Genomic DNA, 8487 nt, shown 5'->3' on the forward strand with positions numbered 1-8487 from the left:
TCAAATGCCTCAAAGGGATGTCACTTCTGTATGCCTGTGACACCCTAAGTCCCAGCATTACATAAATAAGTAAGGTAACAAACAAAGCAGAAATTCTATGCTTCATTTGGTATGATAAATGGATGAACTAATTACATAATTTTGTTTGGTTGGTAAAGACTATTTTCAGTCATTTATGACCATTGCTCAGCAAAGGTCATAAAAATGAGCTTGTTTAATTTATTTGGTGGAGGCACAACACTGCCTACTGAGGGTTCATGAACTTCTGTTACTACAGTCTGTCCTCAAGGCATTATTTGAAGGGCTAATTAAAGCGTTTCTCAAGCACTAGGAAATTAAAATAGAAGTATAATAACTAAGTATGTATAGTATGAATTACCACTCAAGTTTTGATGTCTGTAACTAGAATACATTTCCACTCATATTGACTCCTCACTATAATAAACTATTATCTAATGTTCTATATCTAATTATCTAATGACTAGGAAAAGCTGTGCTTTAGGCATTCATGGGTAACTTATTAGCAAGGCCTAAATTTGGAGTAGCAAGGAAGGAATTCTGGCACAGCTAGAAGTTGCCCAAATGAAGGAGCTGATTCACATCAAAGTGAGCAATTCAAGCCACACACCCTGTGATTGCTGAATAGACAAGATTTAAGAAAAAGATCTTTAAGACAGAAATACAAATGAGAGAATAAAAAAAAAAAAGTCACAAAATATATTATTTGCACCCCAGATCCTCTTGCTAATAACTGTACCTTATAAGAGAGAGACAGCACTTTATTTGTTACTTTTCTCACCTACTCTCAATTCCTTTTCTTATTCCTCTCTATCCTTTACCTCCCATTTTTGAATCACATGAATAAGCAAGACAAAAACATTCCTTTTTTTAACCTCAAAAGTATTCAAAGTAGGTTAAATCAGAGGACCCTCTTGGCCATAAGCCATAAAAAGGACAGGAACAGGAAAGTTTCTCAGACTTCATTGTCTTTGTTGGCTTCCATCCATCATTAGCCAACTCCTGTTCAATTGTAGGGCTCCTAATATAACAAGTCTACAAGACTCTCCAGTTAGCGTACCTTATTCTGTGTAGATATCTGCAAAAAATGTCTCACAGTCTTGTTCCAGATATCTGCAAAAAGTATACTTTTAGTGTACTGCAAAGGCAAAGAGCAGCAAAGTGTAGAAATTCATACACTGAAGAGCTAAAGAGATGAAATTAAACCAGTCTCTTCTCTTGCAGCGTTGTCAAGTCACCAGTGCTCATATGGCTACCGCACTTTCCACTGGTAAGATGTGAGTGTACACAAAACTTAGTAAAAAAAATGGCAGCTTAAATCTGAAGATGTTCCTTTCTTCCACAGTCCAGTGAAAAAACTCACCCACACTCATGCCCATCAATGCTCAAAACAAACCTAACTTATGGTGTCTGACCCTGGCAAACTCTCAACTGCCTTAAAAGAGCTCACATAATTCCTCCTGCAGCAGCTCCTGGAAAAACCTAACTGCAAGCCCCAGCATGTGATCTACGCTTATGGTGGCCAGGCTTGTTTTATGGCAGGCATCAGTGACCTTTAGCAAACTAGTATTTTCTCCTAATTCAGTCCGCAAAACCAGAAGGTTAAAAGTCATTCATTTCATTATAAAAACGTGCTTCAGACACATTTTCTCATGAGTTTGAAGGATTTCATTGTTAAAATTCTTAATTTCTTGCCCAGCATTTGTGGCTGAAATGGCTCTATATTGTTTTAAGTTACCCGTGACAAAGAAAACACAAGGAAAAATATATGTTCACACAGAACCCCATTGTGCTGTGTAGATTTACCCACACTGTCCTGGACAATGGCTGCTCAGCTGCCAGTATTTAACAATAAGCAAACATCAACAAATATTTGTCAATAAATTTAGTTGCAGTTGAGGATGCTGGTTTGTTTTCTGTCCAACACAACACCAAGGAAGAACTTGCTCAGTTCTTGTCCTTAAAGGACAGGCGGTACTTCAAGCAGAAGAAACATGCAAGTAAATCACTGGTGGGAGGAGAACTCCCATCTGTGACAAAGGATAAAGGCGAGCCAAGAAGCATGCAGGATGTAAAATGAAAGCTGTTTAAACCACATCTCTAACTGCTGTGGCCAATGGTTTGATATCTCCAAGGAACAAGCATGCAGCCACAGAGTATAAGTCACAGAAAGGCAGAAAAAGAGACTCGTGGCATTATTTTATTCTGACCAGACTGCCACTTCCTGTTCAACTTCTGTAACAGCTACTTTACAGTTGCCCCATTCAAATATCTGTCTATCCAGGCCTTGATTTCCTCTCTCAGTCTCTAATGAATTTTAACGTGTTTGAATGAGCATTTCCCTTTGGCTTATGGAGATAGATAAAACAAGAAAGTCCCTTTGGGCCTAGCATTTCCTCTGCTCAGTAGTTCTCCTGAAGTGGCTTATTCCTCTTTCCTCCGAGATCATTTATTTGCCCTTCAATCTCATGGTCCCTGACTTGCTGGTGAAAGCATCTACTGACACAAAAGCTCATATTTCCTCAGTTCTATGCCTAGAAGGGAAATTGCCAGATTGCTAGATAGATCTTCTATGGATAGGTAGATCTGTTATTCTTAAGAAGAGGAAAGAACATTCTCCCAGTCTGCCCAGGAGCAAGAACAAAGCTGCTGAAGATGGTAGTTCTTACCACTAAATATGGCACTGATACTTCTCAGCAATGGAGGATCATGTCCTTGCTCTGATATTTCTGCATGCACTGGCTCTACCCATGATGGAGCACACTTCTTATCTGCAGCAAACTGTCCAGGAAGGCCTCCATATTTTGACACTATCTTCAAACTGCTTGCATTAACTAGATATCCAGTATTATTTCTAGCAAGAGAAAAACTAAACTAAACATGACAGGCCTTCTCTAAAATGCAGATATGAGGATTCATGTAAAATCTGTCTGACAGGAGGGTGGGAATTCAGCTGGTAGTCCAAGTGAAAAACCAACCTTTTAGGAAAACATCAGTGTTAAATGGTGAAAGGAAGAAAAGTGGAGGAAACTGACCTGCCTGTTGAGTAATTCCTGAAATTCCTCCAAATGGGTGCCATGACTTTCCCATTAAATCAAACACATGTGTGCATGGTGCACCATCACTTCTGCACATCCAGCATCTTATTCTGAGCACCCAGAATCCCTCACAGGCAGGCAGAGTGTATATTAACCAATAACTTTGTACTGTCAGTAGCTGGAAGCCAGGATAAACTGTGACAGAAAGCTTCCATCCAAACTGCAGTAAGTACTTCTACACTGCCCTGGGAAGTCCTGCCCAGCTGTTCATTCACATTATCTTACACTAAGGTCACATGAATGATATACATGAATGATAGCTCTGGCTGTGGTACCATATACAGAGAATGATGACAAAAAATACATTATGTGTGACAAGGTGTCTGGGGAGAATTCACGGCGTACTGAACTAAGCTGTGTAGTTTTTTTGCCATCTAAACAGAATGACCACATTAGAAAAAAAGGTGATGTATCATATTTCTTTACACCACCCTGTAGGACTGCTGCTATATCCACTGAACACTCTGTCAACGACAGTCTGAAAGTAAAGAAATACAGAAAAGAAGGGAAATGGATGCATCCATGTGCTTCAGAGCATGGATGATGGCCACAACTACTTTTCCTCCCAGTTCCTGCTCTGTCTTGCTTCTCAGGCTATTCAGTATTACTAGTTCCAAGGTTTCCAATCCCCTGCCTTCACACAGCTGCTTTGCAAAATGTCTCAGGTGCTGTTGCATGTTTTTCCAGCCTGTCCCTCCTCCCCACACATGCTTCACTGCAGATTAGCTCTGAGAAACAAAGCTGAGGAGAGCTGCAAGCCTGTGACTTTCACTAGAACTCAGTAGGGGACCTCTTTCTCTGTTCCAATTTTCACAACCCCTCATGAATTTCTCATCCTAGGCAGGTGAAAGTGGAAAGGATTTTCAGGGGTCTGCAGGTGAGAGATTCAGGTTGGCAAACTTTCTGCAGCCTGACAAAATCAAATGCAAACTGGTGTAGAAGGAGGTGGAGATGATTGTTGCAAGAAGGGAGATACAGACCAGTGTCACATGTGCATGTTATGTGCAGATCTCATGTGTGGTCTCAGCTGGAGGCCGCCTCCAATGCCTCAGCTTGCTGGTCTCTGAGGCACAACCTCACTTTTGAATGTCATGTTAACATCTGACTTCAGTTTTTGAGGAAATGCAAACCACTAATTTGCAATCTCCAGGGAGTATTTTTTTATATATCCCTTCACATTAATCTCACGTTACAGTCCAGATTAATCTAGAGATACCTTTACAGAGGTCTTTGTGGAGCTTGAGGTGACAGAGCTTTGATTTCCAATTTACAGGACTTGGTTTCCTCTCAGTTATTGTAAGAATACTTTCCCACAGCCACTTCACATCCATAAATTTGCAACTGGTTCCTCACAAATCTATGACGAACACTGAATGCATGCATAGGTTTGTATCCTTGTGGAGACATTATATCTGATTTTGTCTGAAGGACTTCAGGTACCCGTGTAATCAGCCAATGAGACAATGCACACAAAGAAGCAGCAGCAGCACAGTTATGCAGCCAGACCAATATCTCGTATTTCCTGACATTTAGTGGTTAACTGTGGAAACATACTGTTGAGTGAATGTCAACTTTTCTATTTGATTCCCCATGGACTTGTTTGTTTCTGCTTTTCCTTTGAGGATAACATTTCAAACAGCTAATCCTACTGCTTCCAAGCTATGCTATTCAGACAATAATTACAGAGCAACCATGCAAAAGTCACTGGTGTTCGACTAGATGTTAGTCCAATCCTATCATTTTATTCCACTTCACTGGAACCAAGCTGCCTTTAAAGTAATATATAATCAAATTGAGTATTCCATCATTTGTTACTGTGGACTCCCATAAATATTTCTTTTTAATTATGACCCATCCAGATTGTAATTGTTTTAGAGTTCAGGGAGTTTGGTTTATACAATGCAAGTACACAACTCTTCTTTCAAAATAGTAACTCTTTGTTGTTGTTGTTGTTCTTTTTCCTAGTGACATGCTTTCCAAATGTAAATATTTTAGATAACTAAAACCTTATTTCCTTTGACAAATACCATATCAGTTATAACATTTAATTTTTATGCTTTGTTATGCTTAAAAATAATGAGTCTTTGCAGTTGAAAACATGCGGGTTCTTTTTATTCCATCCAGCTGAGCCAATATCCCTAAATATTTCAAAGCCAGTTGCCCTTCTTAGAAAATTCCAGTGGCATATCAGATGGTAAAGTGTTTAGTTCTGTGCTAAGGTCTCTAGAAGTGAGGAATAAGAGGGGTGTTTAAAAAAAGAAAGAAAAAAAAGAAAACACACCTGATAAATGCTGATAAATGCTGATAACTCTCTTAGAATCATAGAATAATTTGAGCCAGAAGGGACCTTCAAAGGTCATCTTCTGCAATGAACAGGAACGTCTACAGCTAGATATAGATGATAGTTTGTGTTACGTTTACTGATGAATGACACATGAATGCTGGGTTTTGTTTTGCCCTTACCTCAATCCTCAATACCTCAATAAATGCACCCATGAGCCAAGGTAAAAGCACAACACTGTCTTTCCTTATACGTGGATGATTACTACATAATGAACATTGCTTCTTTCTAAAATTCCAGAATTAAAGGCTCAAGACAAATTACTCCTTTTCCTATAAATTCATTTCCTGTTCTCTAAGCTGTGGAATAATTAAATAAATGCAGATATAGGGACTCAGGAGTGTCTTTGAAATACCTGGAAAACTGCATGGGAATGGGGCAAAACGGACTGTGACTTCACCACCCCAGAAGCAGCAGTGATACAGATACAGTAAAGTCAAGCTCTGGAACAGTTTATCCAGAGTCTCCACCCCTGAGGGTTGAAACCAGGATGAAACCCTGAGCAACCTGATCTGGCCTCAGAGCCAACCTGACTTGGAGCAGAGACTGTATTAAAAAGCTCCTGAGGTGGGCTCCCCCCCCAGCCCACAATTCCATCCCTCTCCTCATCCTTACTGCCATAATGACATGTATAAAGTGAAAACCCATCTCAGATTTCTGGGTTTTAAAAGATTATGAAACTATTAGAAAAATTATCATCTCCACACAACTTCTGGTGCTGAGCTACAGCAGAGGTGTTAAGTCTGCACTGCAGGCATGAGCAATTGGACTACTCAAGAGGCAACACCCCAAATAGTAGTCTGGAATAAATCCTCCAATGATGGGGCCTGACCACTAGGCAGCTCACTATAATGGATCTTTGGTATGGGAGTTAAGGTTTTTTTAATTATTTTTTACTATTTTGATAGTATGGAGTCTATATACAGTCAAATGCACTTTGGAATCATTCTTTACTATGGAATGATCTCTATCCATTAGATTTCTTGGGCAAGATTTAATACCACTGAACACTCCATCTACTCAGGACTCAGTGATCATTCAAGAAAGCCTGTTTAAGCCACAGCATGAAAACTTTCTGATTCCTGGCAACGCAAACTGTGTTAGTTGAGCAATCAAGAAGTTATCTCAAAGCACAATATTGTTTGTTTTTGAGAAATACATCAAAGAGAAAAGATATAATAAAAATGTAAAGTCTGTATGAATGCCAGGTCAATAAAATAAAAGTATTGTCCACAAACTGAGGAGGTGCATGACAAAGAAAACATTTTTATTGTTATTTTTTATCTTGGGGCAGGCCTCTAGGGATGATATGTAATGAATGGAGAGATAAGGGCATCTCCGGGATATAAATACCATATGGAACATGGGGGGAAAACATAATTTCTTTAAATAAAAATGTTAGCTCTTCTATAACTGTGGAGCTATAGCCATTGCCTTCATTACTTATACTCTATAGCATTAAGTTTCCTGAAGTACTGCTAAATATTAAACAGAAAGTCACCGGAAACAGTTACTCATAGCTTGAGCATATCACTCGAACACCTAACCTTACATGTGTTCAAGGCTCACTGCTGGCTCTGTACGTTATACTTCTGTTATAAAGTCACACTTCATGGGCATTTGTTTGCTAACACATAAACATCACACTTTAATGTTTCAAATGCTAAAAATAATGATCCATTATCTGCATATTCTAAAATGAATCAAAGTATTCCAACTGTAATAGCATTCAAGAAATGTTTTCTTCTAAATATGTTCTTGGAAGAAACTTCAAATGGAAAAGTTTCAATTTTGGAAGTGACCTATCATTAAGGTAGAAAGTATTACATATCCCAAACAATGCTTGACTAGGCTTGTATCAAACTTAGGTAGAATGAAGTTTTGTCAAGGCAGTCAAATCTTTACCATTTTTTTTCAGCACCAAACACAGCTGTTCCTTCATTTTTTTTACACAGGTAGCTTAGTACAAGTACCTACAGGTAACTGCAAACCAAATAAACTGGTTTCCTACAGAAAAGAAGAAACATTTGAGAATCTACCTGTTCTGCTCCTCTTTCTGCCACTTGTCCCCTTTGGCTATTAGTTAAATTGTGAGTGCCACTGATTACTAAACTGAAAGAGGCTTTTTTTCCAATTCATTTCTGCAAATGCAGAAAAATTACTACTTAAGTTCCATGGAAGCTATTTCTAGGAAGATAGAAGATCTCTGCTTTTCATGGTATGTAACAGAACTTTTCTTTGAATAGTGCCTTTGATTTTTTTCTGCATTTTTAGTATTTTTTTTTCTATGGATCATATTTTCTCTTTCTCCAGAAGAATTTAGACATAAATAAATACAAAGCATTTACACTTTATCCAGAAATCATTACATACAAGTGGAAACATATGTTGCATCTCTTGGTAACTTCTGTAGAAGTATCATTGTCTACTGATCTTTTTAAAAGTACTTGTGTTACATAAACAGAAATAGCAATGCATGATATATTCATCCTGTATTTGCCGTCATGATTAAATTCCCATTTTGCTTTATCAGATTTCAGCCTTCTGGCAGATTTCATGCAGTGGGCATCTGCCATTAACTAAATGTTTTAAAACATCTCTGGCAAAATGTTCTTTCTTTTTGAGGGAAAATCATGTCTGTATCATAATAATAAAGCGTGAAATTCTTCATTTATAAGTTTAGCTTTGCATTAGTCAGTGGAAATTTTGCTGGCAAATAGTTTTGGGTTTCTTTTGTATGGGGCTGGGAGGGGTTGTTTTTTTGTTTGTTTGTTTTGTTGAATTCATTCTAGTCCCATGAAAATCTGTTACAATCTGACTAAAAGTAAAGCCTTGGAAAAATGGCCAGCAGTGTCCCATGCTATATTTCAAAAGGATTCTATTTGCAGTTACTGAGAAGTTCAGTTGAATTTGCTTGTTCTGTACTTGCAGTCCTGGGACAAGTCAAGACTTTTCTCTCTTACTGAGAAAAGGAAGTTGCCTTTGTTTTTTCTTGTATTAGGTATGGGAGAAGGAGGCTTTAAGCAATTA

The sequence above is a fragment of the Coturnix japonica genome, chromosome 1, assembly GCF_001577835.2.
Source record: "Coturnix japonica isolate 7356 chromosome 1, Coturnix japonica 2.1, whole genome shotgun sequence".
In the NCBI taxonomy this organism is placed as follows: domain Eukaryota; kingdom Metazoa; phylum Chordata; class Aves; order Galliformes; family Phasianidae; genus Coturnix; species Coturnix japonica.